We start from the raw sequence: 16587 nt of genomic DNA, 5'->3' as shown, positions 1-16587 counted from the left end.
TCCAAAATCTTCGCGGGCCGCAGTTTTATTTTTAGTGGTACTAACAAAAAAAAATATTTTATTAAGTCTATTATTTTTTAAGACTTTTAGCTACATAAAGAATACCGATTTAAATTGTGCATATTTAATGGAATAAAAGTTTCATAAAATAATATACTCTAGACTTGATAATTATGTACTATCTTTAAAAGTTAATAAGGTTAACTTACTATATTTTTTATTTTACTTACAACCTAATTCTCTTTATAAACCAAGCTTTAAAACCATCTATAAGTCACTTTTATATACTTTTTATATTGTCAACCACTTTTTCATATTTATAAAAACTTAACTGTTGAAAATAGTTTTTGTGTTTTAAATAATTTGCATTTAAAAAAAAGTTCAGTAACTAGTTAACTAAATAAATTTAATAGCCTTATGTTATGTAGAAAAATATTTAATTTTTAAAGATAATTAATGCTTGAATACTTTAATAAAATACCTTATTAATAATTGATTAGTCTTTTACATGGTTCCCACTTTAAAAGCAAAAATGTCTGAATTACATAAAACCAGCCAGAGTTTATCAAAATTTAAAAAAGCCAAAAACTTCATTGTTTTAAAGCTTTAATACTAAACTAAAGTATCATCATATAAAAGTACAAAATAATTAAAACGAAAAGTAATAATTATAAATTATAAACTTCACTACAGCCATAAAAACTATTCTGAGAATTCAAAGATTTATTCAAAATATTTGAAATTAAAATTTCACACGTACACCTAAGTTTTCTAAAATGTCTTAAATAGGTTTAACCAAGTGTGAGTTTTTCAACTAGTTTGTTTGTTTGGCAGCCCTGTTTTAAATAAAACTCACGAAATATAGAACATAATTGTAGCAATTATTTATTGCTTTATCTTCAATAAAAATATTGCTTATAAAAATGAGTATATTAAAAATATAAGACGATTTATAAAAGTCACAAAACGTTAATTAGGAGTTGTTTCGAGAAACAAAAAAAAATCGCTTAAGTCTTTTTTTAAAAAGCAAACTATTATATTTAGTTACTATAAACTTAACAGAAAAATTTGTCAAGGTAAGTTATAAAGAAGCAAAAGTAATTACTTCAAAGGATACACCGTTTAGATTTGAAAACTTTTTTAAAGAACTTTTGTTGGTGGTAGTAAAAGTTTTCTGTTAATTACTTCAGTGACAACAAAAAGTCGCTTTTAACTAATTTCTGTTATTTAAAAGTCAAATAAATCAAATTAGGATGTTTCTAAAATGTTGAAAATAAAAACTATAAAATAAAATAAAATTATACAGTAATCTTCCGTTATTGTACCACCATATGTTTCTGTGTGTTAACGAATTAACACACTTTAACTATGTTTTGTAAAAAAATATCTAAAATATGTAAAATAAATATGTTAAAAAAATATTTAAAATAAACATTATATCAAGTTCCTGTGACTTTTATTGTCTTTACCGTTGTTAAACTTTATTGATTCACTAGTTAATGGTTGTTTCATTTTTACTCAAAATAGATTACATACTACTTTTCATATTAAAGCGCTTTACGGCTTTCCTAAACATAAAGACTAAATTTACAATACAAATTAAATAACTGTATTCATCTTCATATATATTGTGATGTAATTATTGGAAGTATTTTGTTCAATCATTGTCAATGGTAAAATAAATTTGAATCAGTTATTTTTTTCATTATAGTAAGTGGTTTGTTTATATTATGATTTGTTATTTTGTTATGTATTTTAGTTTACTTAACTTAGACTTAATAATTACAAATGTTATATAGTTTTTTAAGGTCGGATTTAAAATTAGTATTTTACTTATTATTAACTATTAACATGTAAAAATATTTAGAAATTGTTTTATTAAAACCAGAGGAAGTTGGCACGCCAACTTCCAAGGGTTTTTTAGAAGGGTATGGGGTTTAATGGTTGACTCATGGCTAAGAGGTCTTTGGCTCTGAATGCGAGCACTCTTAGTCCGAGTTTGAATCATAGTGTCCGGAAGACACTCTGTATATGAACTGAATCATTACATAACTTAATTCCTATAAAATATATAATATAAAATACAAAGCAGTTGGGATAAATTTATATACTAAAAACTCAAAAGTAAACCAATTTGCAACAAAATATAAAAAACTTAAAACAAATAAAGTAGCTAAAATTAGACAAAAATTACAATAAAAATCTCAGGTTTGAAAAAATGAATAAAATTTTATAAACTGTTATAAAATTTTAAAACTATATTATCAAAAATTAAGAAAACACTTTTATTTGATTAATGTCAATTTAAGTAACTTGGTTTTTAAAAGTCAATAAAATTTTATAAATAGTGTTATAAAATTTCAACTAGCACACAGGAAAAGGTGAATCTACTGGACGACAATCAACTCAACTCCAATTCTTTCCTCAGAACTCAGACTCCTGTCTCTGACAATGACTCAGCTCACAGTAGTGATTCCTCAGAGTTATAGCAACCAATTTCAAATTTCTTGTAGTATAACTTGTACACATCTCATTTGTTGTTGTTTATATCTTGCCCAACAACAGAGTGTTTCCAATTGAAAAATAGACTAATATAATTAAATAAAGTTTCGTTACACTATCCTTCCTCACTTTTCTTTTAAAAAAACATGCACCCATCTCATATAGGTGTTGTTCTAAAAAAAAAGTATAAAAACAACGCTAGTAAAGATGTGCAGTAACATCCCACTTTTCTTCCTAACTCTCTTCAAAGAAAGAAAAGAATATATAAGAAGCCAAAAACAAAACATATATAAATAACATCACACTAAGATTATCGAAAAAAGAAAAAAAAAACATCATGGCAACAAAACTCATAAAAATCAAATATAGTTACACATAACATTACAGTCATGTAAAATGTCAAATCTCTGAACATAAATCAATAACAATTCCATAGTACAGCAATTAATAATCTATTAATTTTTTGAGTTGTGTTTTAGGGATTTTTTTTTTAAGTTTAAAATTGTTGTTAAATTTGCTTGGTTACTGTAAATTACATAAGCAAGAATAAATTGTTTTCTTTTAAAATAAAATCTTAAAAGAAATTTTGATTTTTCGATGTGCTTATTATTTTTCGTGTGTTTGTAACACTTCGACAGTGTTTTTCGCAGTCGAAAGTAGCGTTCTTTCTTTTCTCTTATATTTATTTAACTTAAATTCAGAAACGCGCTTGTTTAGGTGAGTTAGTTTTCAGTGTCTTAGTTGATAACGCTTATCTATTGCAAAGTGTTGTCTTCGCATCGTACACATGTACGATGGCGACTGTTTTTTATATGAACTTTTAAATCAAATTAGTTTATTTGTACAGTTTGCTTTATTTTCTATCGCATTTTTTATTCATCGTAATACAGCTTTTTGTTTCTAAGACTCGATTTCTTTATATATTATAATTTTAAGCATTCTAACAATCATACTACTTAATTAGGCTAAGCTTAAATAATAGTCTAAGTCAGGGGTCGGCAAACTGCGGCGCACGGGCCAATTGCGGCCCTTGAAGGGTCAATCTGCGGCACGCGAGCACGAATTTTTTTGAATAGAATGCGGCCCGCAAAAGAAATTTCTGCGGCCCGCGTGCATGTACATGTGGCCCGCTAAGCAAAAACATACTCTAAGTTTAATTTTTTATGTTAAAAATGTTGTAGTTTATTTGAATTTCATTAGTTTCATTTGAAGTCCTTGTATAACATTTTGAAACTATTAAAAGGCTTCACTGTTATAAATAAGTTTAATTAAACTTTATTTGTTATATTATAAATATGGTACATGATAAATCAAGCTCGTAAAAAAAGTATTTAAGAGACCAAATACTGTATTATAAATATGTTTGATTTAAAAAAAGTGTGTAGGTTTTATCAACATCTATAAAAATTTTTTTTGAATTTTTATGAGATTTTAAAAAACTATAAAAATTAATATGTAAAAAAACTTATTTCAACTATATCACAAAAAAAATTGCGAAATAGAAAGGTGGCTTACAGATATCAGTAAGACCTACAAACTTTTTTTTTCTTAATATACAGTACGTTTATACTTTTTGCAATTGAAAGATAAAAATTAGAATTTTAATAATCGTGAAGCCTATAGCCCTGTACTATATAAGTAGATGTTTGGACCTGATATTAAGTTTTAAATGAATATTAAATTTAAAAACGTTAATTAAAAGTTAGCTTGAAATGATCGAAAAAAACCGAGTTTTCAATTTACCCCAATTGACATTATAAACAACATGAAAATGTTTACTAATGTTATTTATGTTCTATTTTAAGATAAATTAATGTTAATGTTAGATAAAATTAAATTTATAATAATGCACAACGCCACCAGGCTACACTTTATTAGCCATTATAAATAATTACTATGCTTGTGTTGGTAATTACCTAGGATGATGTTGCACCAATATCAAGTTGAAATTATAATTTATTCAAGTTTTTTTCTATCATAACTTTAAGCTTAAAATCAGATAAACGGGTCGAAATTGCATGAAGACACAATTGGGTAATTTCCTAGGATGATGTCGCACCAATATCAAAGTGAAAATATATTTTATTTTCGATTTTACACTTTGATAAGACAAGTATAGAGATAAAAAGCTTTAAATCTGAACAAAACCTTTATAATAGAGACATACGTAAGGTACGCACCCGCTTAAAGTACGCACTAAATTTTTTAATAAATTAAAGAAAACCTTTAAGTTTTCACTCTATGTCTGTAAGGTACGCAATAAAATGTTGTTTACCACAAATTTTATAAATTTCATGCACTCTTTTATTTATAATTAGAGGCGTTTTTTAAGACATAATACTAAATAACTCTGATTATTTACAGATGGAGATTAAGACAAGCTGTTTAGTTAGAGCAAGGATGAATTACTGCAACTTCTGCTGACCTTTCAACTACTTTTAATATTTTAACTACATGCAAAGCTTTATTGTGACATAAATAAAAAATTCTCACTATGAAAGTTTGTATTTATTTTAAAGTAAATTTTTAATAATAAATCAAAGTTCGTCACTTTGATAACTTACACAGATTATATTTTAGTAGTTACATAAAAAAAAATTTTTATTAAACACTTTAGTAAATAAAGTTAAACAACTAAAATAAACATATTTTATATATAAACCATTTTGTTAATTAATGACAAAGATACCTAACTAATATCATGAACTTTTTATTTAAGATAAAACTAGCGAAGAAATATTATAGTAATGTTTTTTTTTGTTGATTTAGTTTTTATTTATAAGCAAATTTTAACGGTAAGATAAAAATATCAATTCTTGTTAAAAATAAGATACGTGCATATACTTGTATAGATAATATAAAAAGATGGTTCAAGTTTTTTTATGCTAAATAAAGCACAACTATTGTACGTGCAAAAATTTATCGCCATTAAACGATTATTATTGTTTATTGAACGTTAAAAAAAGCTTTCTAAAAGTTTGGTCTAAGAACCTGGGTGTACTAACGAACCTTTCAGTTATTGAGTCTAATAAACAATGAACTTTACCGCAAGATCAACAACAACTTGTTGATCTTGCGGTAAAGTTCATTGTTTAGTATCGATGGCATATAACATCTCAACTTTGTTGATGATTGCCGAAATAAATACTGGCTAAAAGTTATTGAGTCTAAAAGGAATTTAATACATTTTTTGTATTACTAAGGATAAATAACCAAAAATCAATTTAATCTTAAAGGAGTTTTTTATTTTCTTTGCATTTATTTTATGCTGTAGTTATTTATTTTTATTATCTATATACTGTTTAATAAACAATTAAACATAAAAGCGCTCAAAAAGTTTGGTCTAAGGACCAGATGTACAAAAAAACCTTTCGGTTATCGAGTCGTACACTGATAATATTTTTTTATGATCATTAAAGTTATAATATATTTATCAAGTAGACATTTTTCAAGGCATATGAAATAACTTGTTATGGGTAAACAATTAATATAGTAATTTTATTTTTGTTATCCCCGCTAATGTCATAAAATAAGTGTGTTAGAAATAACTTCCTATTTCTCTTATTGGTTAATTACTTATTTACACGTTATTTCTTTATACAATTAAAATGATAGAACTTTGATATGCATTAATTCATGTTCTTTTTAACTAAACAAATTTGTCATAATTTAAAAGTTCATGATATTAGTTAGGTACCTTGTTCTTTCATTAACAAAACGGTTTATATATAAAGTTTGTTTATTTTAGTTGTTTAAGTTTATTTACCTAAGTGTTAGATAAGTAATTTGTATGTAATTAGTAGGATATATTTAGTTTAAGATTTGTTATTGTAATTTTAACTAAAAACAAAAACAAACTTTCATAGTAATAACTGATAATATTTTATTTATGTCACAATAAAACTTTTGCATGTAGTTAAAATATCGAAATTAGTTGAAAGGTCAGCAGAATTTGCAGTAATTTATCTTAGCTCTATACAGCTTGTCTTCATCTCTATCTGTAAATTATTATAGTTACTTTGTTTTTAATAAATGTCCTTAAAACACCGCTTAATGTAAATAATAAGTGTGCGTGCATCATTTTAAACTTTGTATTAAACATGTTTAATTTATAAACCTAAAAACAAACTTAAAATTAAAAAAAAAAATAAAATGTTATTTTCATACGTTATATTTTTTTCTTTATTTATACTGTTTTTTCTTATTTACCTTACGGTGTCTATTAATAAGGTTCAATTTAGATTAAGAGCTTTTCAACTCTAAACTTGTCTTATCAAAGTGTAAAATTAAAAGGGTATGTAATATATTTTCACTTTGATTTGGTGCAAAATCATCTTAGGAAATTACCCAAAATTGCATGAGTGCACAAAATTGCACAAAGACGAATTTGCACAAAAGATCAATTATGCACTAGACTCTAGATCAGTGGTTCCCAACCTTTTTGATGCCCCGCACCCCTAAAGTCTCTTAATTTGATCATGCACCCCTAACACTATATACTATAATTATTTATTGATAATTTGATTCTAAAATTGTTGTTTTCATTAATTAATAACGTGTATTTTAATTTTTATGATAGTGTACTATATTAACAAAAATAAAATAACTTGGAAGATTAAAAACATAACAAACTATATTTGAACAAGTTTTATCTATTTTTTATAAGGTAGAAAACATCATGCTTCAGCGTATGACTTTGTCATTTAGTTTTTTAAGATTTGAAAAAATATTAGAAGTGAGGAAAAAGCACTAGAATAGTAATAAATATTAGGATTAAACTTAAAACTAAACTTTTTCTACATTTTGTTATGAATATATGTACTTAAAAAATAAAATCAGCTGTTCTAAGTTAAGCTTATATTATGTTTTATTTTCAAAACTGTTAGCAGCTAGGAGGTTTCAAAATAATAAAGGTTTGAGTTAAGATTTTAAAAAGAAGATATTCATTCTTAAACTGTCAAAAGATATGTATAAAAGCAAATACAAAAAAAGTTTGTATGCTTACAATGTCCCTATCAACAAAAGCTTCTACTTATACACTTTTAGGGGCCTGACTTACAACGCAACGTGCGCTTTAACTTGTATAGTAGATGCCCCCAAGATAACGCTTAAATTATAGTTGACTTAAATAAACTAATATGAATTACTTACTATTTACTAAAGATTTAATAAATCAGTTACTTATACTAATTTAAACTGAGTTCGAATCTGTGATCATGATTATATTTACAATGAATTTGCGAAACGAAAAAATGATAAAATACTGCACAACATTACACTAATAAACCAAATTATCAATTCTTTTAAAAGACGACAATCTCGAATAAAAGAAACTAAACACTAAATGTTTAAACCAAACTCAAAAAGTATTCTAAAATCGAAATCAATTCGACAACAAGATTGAAACCATTAAAACTTAAGTGCAGCGAAAAGCTGCACTGAGTTCAGACCGCTGCAATGCAGTAGAAACTAAAAGAACTCTATATTACTCGAGACTGTTGAATTTATACTCGCTTGAGAAAAAAGAAGAAAGTAAAAAAAGAGACAATTACCGTGTAAGCGGTACATTTTCTCCTCTTACCTTCGTACTTTAAGAATTTGTTCTTGGTTTTCCGAAAAAAAAAACTTTAATTTTTATTCATTAACACTTGTAAGAATGCTTAAAACTCCCTATATAGAAAAATTAACGAAAAACGACCGCCGACTTTTATCTCCTTAGTTTAAAAAGCATTAATTCAAAATACACAAAATTAATAAAAGTATGATACAGTTTTTAAAATGACAGACAAATGTAGAAAGTTTACAAAATTTCTTCGCTGCTGGAACTCGCTCCGCCCTTGTACATCTCCACGTCGTTTGACCGGTTTATGCTGATCCGTCTCCTCGCCTCACCTAACGGTCTGTTGGCGCTACGGATTCCGTCTCCTCGCCTCACCTTGACGGTCTGTTGGCACTACGGATTCCGTCTCCTGGCCTCACCTAAACGGTCTGTTGGCGCTACGGATCCGTCTCCTCGCCTAACCTAACGGTCTGTTGGCGCTACGGATTCCGTCTCCTCGCCTCACCTTGACGGTCTGTTGGCACTACGGATTCCGTCTCCTCGCCTCACCTAAACGGTCTGTTGGCGCTACGGATCCGTCTCCTTGCCTCACCCAGCGGTCTGTTGGCGCTACGGAATCCTTTGATCCGTCTCTCCAGACATCTCCTCTTTCATCTCCTCGTTCCTCACCTCGTACATAAGTCTCCTCTACCGCTCCTCGCCGATTTGTTTTTCGAGCCGTTCGTGCGAAAGTGCAATTAGAATGTACGTCACTACTTGATATCAATTTTAAAAACAAGTTAAAACATTAAAAGATAAAAAAATTCAATTTACAAACTTATATGCTACTAGTTAGCAACAACATTACATTAATCAATTAGTCTATTTATATTTTAACTTTAAAGTTTGTTAAGTTTCAAAGTAATTGAGAAATATTTTTGGCTCCAATCAATATACAGTAATTCTCTACAAGCTTTAAAATAAAAAACATTTCACATTTTACACAAATTAGTTGACAAAACAAGCGTTCACATGCGTCTCAAAAGTTTAAACTTCTTTTCGTAAAAATATAGCCAGTGAACTTGTACTGATTTTGAAAACTTTAATATTCTAACAAATTTTAAACATTTTTTTTTTTTTCAGATTTTAAATACCGGGTAAGACATTTAAAGCTCGAATGACCTCGTTAAAAGTTATTTTTTGTAAATACGGTTAGATTTAAAACAACAAAAAACATGCCAATAAAGTTTGTTACAAGCAATTAACAAGGTCATTGTAAAACAACTGTAAATATTATAATTTAAAATTTGAACATAACATTGTTGCTAAACATAAAATTAAATTAAGCTTAATAAATTTAAGACAATTCACTTTAATAACCGATTATGCACTCGAAAACAAGTTTTAATAACCTCATACAAATATTTTTACAAGGACGAACGAAAAACAACAATGTTTTTACATGCAGTTTAAAAAGTTTATTATCCGTTATAGTTCAAATTAAAACGATTGTTTGAAAACAAAACAATTAAACTTTACAGTTGCTAACTTTTATAGACGTTTAAAACTCTTTTTGTTATAAGAAAGTTTTATTATTAGAAGCCTTTAATTTCATTTTAATTTTTAATAAAATGTTTAAAACGATTGAACAATATTTAATTAATTTGACGAAACGGCGGAACAACTTGAAAACAAGACTAACTTTTGTTTAAACTTGCTCGTACAAGTTTTAAAACTAATTTTGAAAAACGCTTCAACAATGAATTGCAATAATATCTACACAACAAATACATTTTAGTTCTAACACATGTCGATTAGCCTTTCCCCAAACCACTTTAACATAAAATTCAACACAATAAAACTAATTACCACTAGAAAAAAACAACTCAAATCTATCACAAACTCGAACTACTTAGTTGTTTTTCCAACTAGAAATTTTAAATTCATTTTTATAAATTTTACCAACCTGTTGACTAGGTTAAATAAATGCCATAAAGTTTCTCAAATTTATACTATTATTAAATCAGGTTTATTCCACTCTGTCCATATCTAAAAAAACGTAGAAATTTTAATGAAGGTATCTGTGTTCAATTCCAGCTATAAATAACTGGACGTCCGGGTCATCATGTCGCTATCAACAAAGGGTTCTACTTATACACTTTTAGGGGCCTTACTTACAACGCAACGTGCGCTTTAACTTGTATAGTAGATGCCCCCAAGATAACGCTTAAATTATAGTTGACTTAAATAAACTAATATGAATTACTTACTATTTACTAAAGATTTAATAAATCAGTTACTTATACTAATTTAAACTGAGTTCGAATCTGTGATCATGATTATATTTACAATGAATTTGCGAAACGAAAAGATGATAAAATACTGCACAACATTACACTAATAAACCAAATTATCAATTCTTTTAAAAGACGACAATCTCGAATAAAAGAAACTAAACACTAAATGTTTAAACCAAACTCAAAAAGTATTCTAAAATCGAAATCAATTCGACAACAAGATTGAAACCATTAAAACTTAAGTGCAGCGAAAAGCTGCACTGAGTTCAGACCGCTGCAATGCAGTAGAAACTAAAAGAACTCTATATTACTCGAGACTGTTGAATTTATACTCGCTTGAGAAAAAAGAAGAAAGTAAAAAAAGAGACAATTACCGTGTAAGCGGTACAACAATATAAATAGAAAAAAGTAGATTGAAAGGTAAATGGTTTAAGTTCAAACAAGGAATGAAAAGAAATAAAGTTGATGCATTGAATACTTTGGCTGATCTATAAAAATTGGTTTAACTAAAGTTAAAAACAAGTTTTCTTAAATGGTATAACATACAGTAATTGCTGTGAACTTTACAATTTACTGATGTCTTTACAAAATATCTATAAGCACTACTTTCTGCACAACTAAGCGTAATAAAAGATTACAGTAACCTCTCACTTACTTACGCACATTGTGTCTATAGAAAAAATGTGTAAAGATATGAGAGATTGTAAAGATACGAGAGGTACCAAATATACTTACTATAATGACTGTTTTTTGATATTGCTTCTAGTTAAAAGCAGACTGGGGACTTTCCCACTCTTAACAACTGTTTACTTTTTTTATAAATATAAAACAAAAGATAAAACTGTACATTAAAAAAATATTTAAATTTATATAAAATAATAATACTTGTAGAAGAAATCCACTAATTTTAATAATAAGTAGATTTTATCTTTATTTATATGTGACTTATTTGATACTTTACATTTATATTCTAATCTAATTAGCAAATTCAATTTATAATTAAGCACTTGTTTACAATTAAGAAATGGTGTAATGTCTATATAAAAATTAGTTTCTATCGTCTTTTTCAAAAATATGCATTTGGAGCTGAAATGGATTTCTTCTTTTGAACAAAAATATGTAAAATATATGAACAATGTTTAATAAAAATTGTTTATGTTACTACAATTTTTTAAATTTAGTCTCTTATTGTTAACAAATTTTTTGATAAACTGAGGTATAAATAATAACATGTTTTACCTGTTTTAATTTTACCTGTTTATCAATTAGTCAAGGAACATAAGTTTTCAAAGTCTAAAGATATATAGAGGTGAGTTAGCATTTAATAAAATATTATAATTAAAAAATACAATAAACCTAAACTGTGCAATATTAGAAGAAATTAAAATTTTTATATTTTGAATATTTTAGAATTCTAAAATGCGTAACTAAACGAGAGTTTGTAACGTCACAAGTGCGTAAAGATGCGAGAGGCTACTGTACATTATAAATGTAATAGACTGAAAAGAACCTGTTCTTAACAGCTATAAAAAACCTGCTGAAGATACTAATTTTTAATCAAAGTATTTTATTTAAAATATATGCTAGCTCATAAACTGTTTTAAACAATTAATGGCCAGTTAAGAAAATAAAATATTTAAAGAATAGATGATTAAAATTCACAGGTCTAAAACTCTAAGAAAACTTTATTGAAATGTTACTTCTAAACTAACAGCTATTAAATGAAATTAGTAAAATGAATTTACTTCTAGAAAAGAGCTCTTGCTCTATGATGTATTAATAAAATTAATTTATTCAGAAAATTAGAACAATTATTAGAAAATAGAAAAATTCAACTTCTTTTTATAACAAAATGGACTTTTTAACTTTATAAACTTTATCAGAGAGTAAAAATCTCCTTATTTATCATACAAAAATGAAAAGCCATCTTGCACCCCCAAGGGGTGCGAGCACCTCTGGTTGGGAACCCTTGCTCTAGAGTAAAACAAAAACAGAAAAAAATACATAAAAAAAACTAAAAGATAAGTTTTTTTAAAACGAAAATAAAATAAATGATAAGGGTAAGGGTAACAATGATATTAAAAAATAAATTAATAAAAATTAACAATATAAAAAGTTACCAACTGAGGGTAAGGGTTAGAGGTAACAGTGATAGAAAAAAAAAGATTTAATAATAATAAATTAACGACTGAGGGTAAAGGTTAGGGGTAACAGTGATAGAAAATAAGAAAAAAAACTAAGTTAGAAAAAATAAATTTTACTAAAGCTAAAAAAATTCAACCAGAAAAGTTGTCTGCTTGTGCAAAAGTCTCTTTGTGCAAAAATGACCCTTTGTGCAAAATATCTTCATGTAATCTTATTCATTTGTGCAAAAGTGTCTTCGTGCAAATTTGACAGCTACCCAAAAATCAGTCTCTTAAGCCTAATATGTTTAGTCGGGTGGCTTGGCGTTTAGCCAACAGATCCTTCGCTCTACTGAGCACAAAAGATAGCTTTTTTCAAGAAAGTGTTCAACGTTTAAAAAAGCCTACTGTTATCTAATATGAAAGTTCATTATCGTTAATAGTTAAATAGCGATGAAACCAATGCAAGTTGGATAAATCAAATTCAAATATCAGTTTTAAACAGGCATATTTTCAAGTGGTTTTTACTGTATTTTTACACTATACTTTATCTATTTTTTACTATTTGTACAAATTAGTTATGTTGTTTTGAGGTTAAAATATCTGATAAAATATTATTTTATTAAAAATTACATGTAAAAATCAACCTTACCTATCCAAAAACTATTTTATAAATAAATTAAGTATTAGGATAAAATGATAGTTGTTTAATAAAACTTATAATAGTGATCTAAAAGTTTTAAACTAATACTTTTAGAATTTTTGTACATTTAACGTAAAATAAAATTACACGATTTTAAAATAATTTTAATAAAAGCATAAATTAAAAAAAAAATTTCCTTACATAAAAGGATATTTTAACATATATCAACTTATTAATTGTTTCTATTTTACATATTAACTAATAAAAAGTAGCATTTACTTACTTATAGTATAATAACAAATTGTATATTGAAAATAATTTAGACTTTTAGATATAAAAATGATTAAAACTGGTAAGCGAATATACTTTTTCTCTTAAAACAAAAAAGAAACTGTTTAAACGTAATGAAACAAATTTATAGATTTAAAGGTTAGAATTTGATCAATTTAAAAAACAAAAAAAAATTATGTTTGAAATAAAAAAAAAATAAATAAACGTAATAACTAGAAATCATTTTTAGTAGTTATAAGTAATAGTTTTAAAAGTTTCAAATAAATGTTTTCAATAAATAGTCTTCAGTTAAAATAAACACGAAAAACTGTTTAAACGTCCTTAGTAGAACCCTTTTGTATATATTTAAGATCAGTAATTGGACGAGGCATGGCTTTATAGGCAATTTAAGTAGAGAATAAATGTACTTTTAACGTTTAATAGACACGAAAACAAAGTTATAGTATCCAAAATTCTAAAATGTTGTTTTAGTACATAAATTAGACAGACAGTTTTAATATTAAGTTTACAGTTTTATAAAAAAATTTAATAAATATACTTTTTAGTAACAAAAAACATAAAAACGCTTATAAAACTCTTATGTAGAATTTTTTAGCACAAAAGTTACAAAAAATAATAAAAATGTAGTTTAAGCAGGTATAGTAAATAAACTTTAAATAAATATACTTTTTTACAGAAACAAAAACACAATTAAAGCGTCCTTAAAGTTATCTTAAACAAAGTTTTATGAAAAAACAATCAATTATTGTACTTAACAAGGAAAATAAATTTTCATAAAAAATTCTACCTATAGGCTACAATCCTTATTGACAAGATATTTTACAATTCAGATAGTTCAGTAATCCGTTCGGCAATTAAACTTTATAACAGTTTGTATAGGTAATATAATTTTCTATGACAATAAACAATTTAAAATGGTTTGGTAAGCAGTTATAAAAAAGATAATCTTACAAAGTACAAATTTTTTCGTAAAAAAAAATACAAAAAAACTCTTAAAACTCTTAAAACGTCCTAAGTAGAGGTTTTTATCACATAAATTAGAAAGCTAGTTAAAAAATGTAAGTTGAGCATGTTTAATAAAAAAATTACATTAAATGAACTTGCTTAAACAACCACAAAAGAACCTTTTAAAGTTGTTGTAAACAAATTATTAAAAAAAAAAAAGTTTGTATCTTATGTTTGTTTTATAAATTATTAATTTTTTTTGTTTTTTTTTTGTTATATTAGCAAAATAAACATATAGTTAATTGTTTTAGCATATATTTCTTGAACTTACATCTAAGAATATAATTGAAGTGCAGAAATTTGTGAAAAATTTCTAAAGTTATAAAATTTATAAAAGCTAAATATGATACATTGTGCAAGCCTCGACGGCCGAGCGGTTATGGCGAATAGCTGTTAATCAGCGTCATCTGACCTGTGTGGGTTCCAAACCCAGCAGGGCAATATTTTTCTAAATGGTGATCTGCTTGGCCCACTACTGCTGATACTCACCTTTTGACTCAAAAAGTTTTGAGTCTAAAATTTTTGTTTTATTAAAAGTTGTTTTCTAATCAAGTTAGTAGAGGAATCAGATTAGCTCTGCTGATTTAAAACAGGGTTAATTGAAATTACCTTACTGAAATTTAAAATTAACTAAAAGTAGATATCCTCCATCTTTTTTAAAGCAATATATTTCAAATGATTTCATAAAAGCAAATTTAAATTGTATGAGCCAAGAAACAAACAAACTGTTACTAAGGCTATTATAGAGAGGGGTCAATCAATTTTGTAAAGAAAATTTAACACTAGGTGTTAAATGAAAACCTAAGTGTTACCTGTAAGTCTGTCGGAATAAATACAAAAATTTGAAACTTTGGCAGAATAGAGTCCATATTAAACTATTTAACTAATCACTATCAACATTTAAAGTTGTTTACAATAAAAAAAACTTTTATGGTATATACCTTAAGCTTTTAAATGTTATGTACTAACTAAATTTATTAACTATATATAAACTGGGATATATATTAACTAAATATCTATTATAAATAATGAGAACTTCAACTAAACAAATGGACTTAAAATACTATAATATTCACATTATTATCACATTCTTAGATTAGGTTAATATCAATTTTTTTATCTATGTGCTGTTAACTGTGTTACCATTACTACTGTTTATAAATTCAAATATTATAAAATTTTATTATTTCACTCAAAAAAATTTATGTTGTGTTTAGCTGTTAGCATCAATTTATACGGTTGAACGATTTTACCTCATTTAAAAAAGCTATCTTTCGTGCTTAGTAGAGCGAAGGATCTGTTGGCTAAACGCCAAGCCACCCTGTTTAGTCTAAAAAGATACTCTGTACAGGGTTCGTGCGCATCAGTTTAAATCAGTTTTTTAAAAAAAAGTTAAAAAACGTCAGGTTAAATCAGTTTTTCATTTAAAAATTTGAGAATCTCAGTTTTTCTCAGTTCAAATGCATGAAAATTTTTAAATATAAAAAAAATTGAGAATTCTTTTTAGACCAAATTGAGATGTGAGTTTATTTCTATATAAAGATTTAGTTTTTAAAGACAAAATCAGTCAGTATTTGTAAAAGTAAATGCTCAAAACCTTTTTTTGAATCTCTTAAAAAAATTAATAATCTTCATTAGTTTGTTTTGAGTAGATTATATACGTCATAGTTATGAAAATTCATAAAAAAATACAGTTTAAACATTACAACTTAGTTAAACAACTTAGCTGTTTGTTTGAAATTGTTTACATCAGCTATTTTTTTCAGAGCTTAGTTGGATGAACTGTTTTATTTTCTAATTTAAAGGCTTTATACCAAATATGTTTTAGATTAAAACTCTTAGCAGTTTATTCATATATTTTACTGTTTTTTAAAGTTATTAGAGATATTCACAATACTAAAGCTTAGCTTTATGATATAAGTACTAAGTTTTGTGATTGTACAAATTTTAGGTGTAATTCATTTTTCTTTACAAGAACAGAATATTAGAGGTTTTTATTTATTTAAGTGTAAGCTTTTTAAATCTGACATTACATCAACAATCACTGTATTTATTTAGAGTTAAGGATTTATAAATATGTATCAATTATAAGTATAAGTCAAAATACTATAATAAATATTTTTACTTATTTTAATACTCGTCCAAGCGTTTCATTTTAAATTTTAATAAAACACAACAATACACTTG

Source organism: Thalia democratica, chromosome 6 (genome assembly GCF_965202585.1).
Source record: "Thalia democratica chromosome 6, ktThaDemo2.hap1.1, whole genome shotgun sequence".
NCBI classification, from domain to species: domain Eukaryota; kingdom Metazoa; phylum Chordata; class Thaliacea; order Salpida; family Salpidae; genus Thalia; species Thalia democratica.
The sequence above is the reverse complement of the archived record's forward strand: the minus strand, read 5'-3'. Positions refer to the sequence as shown.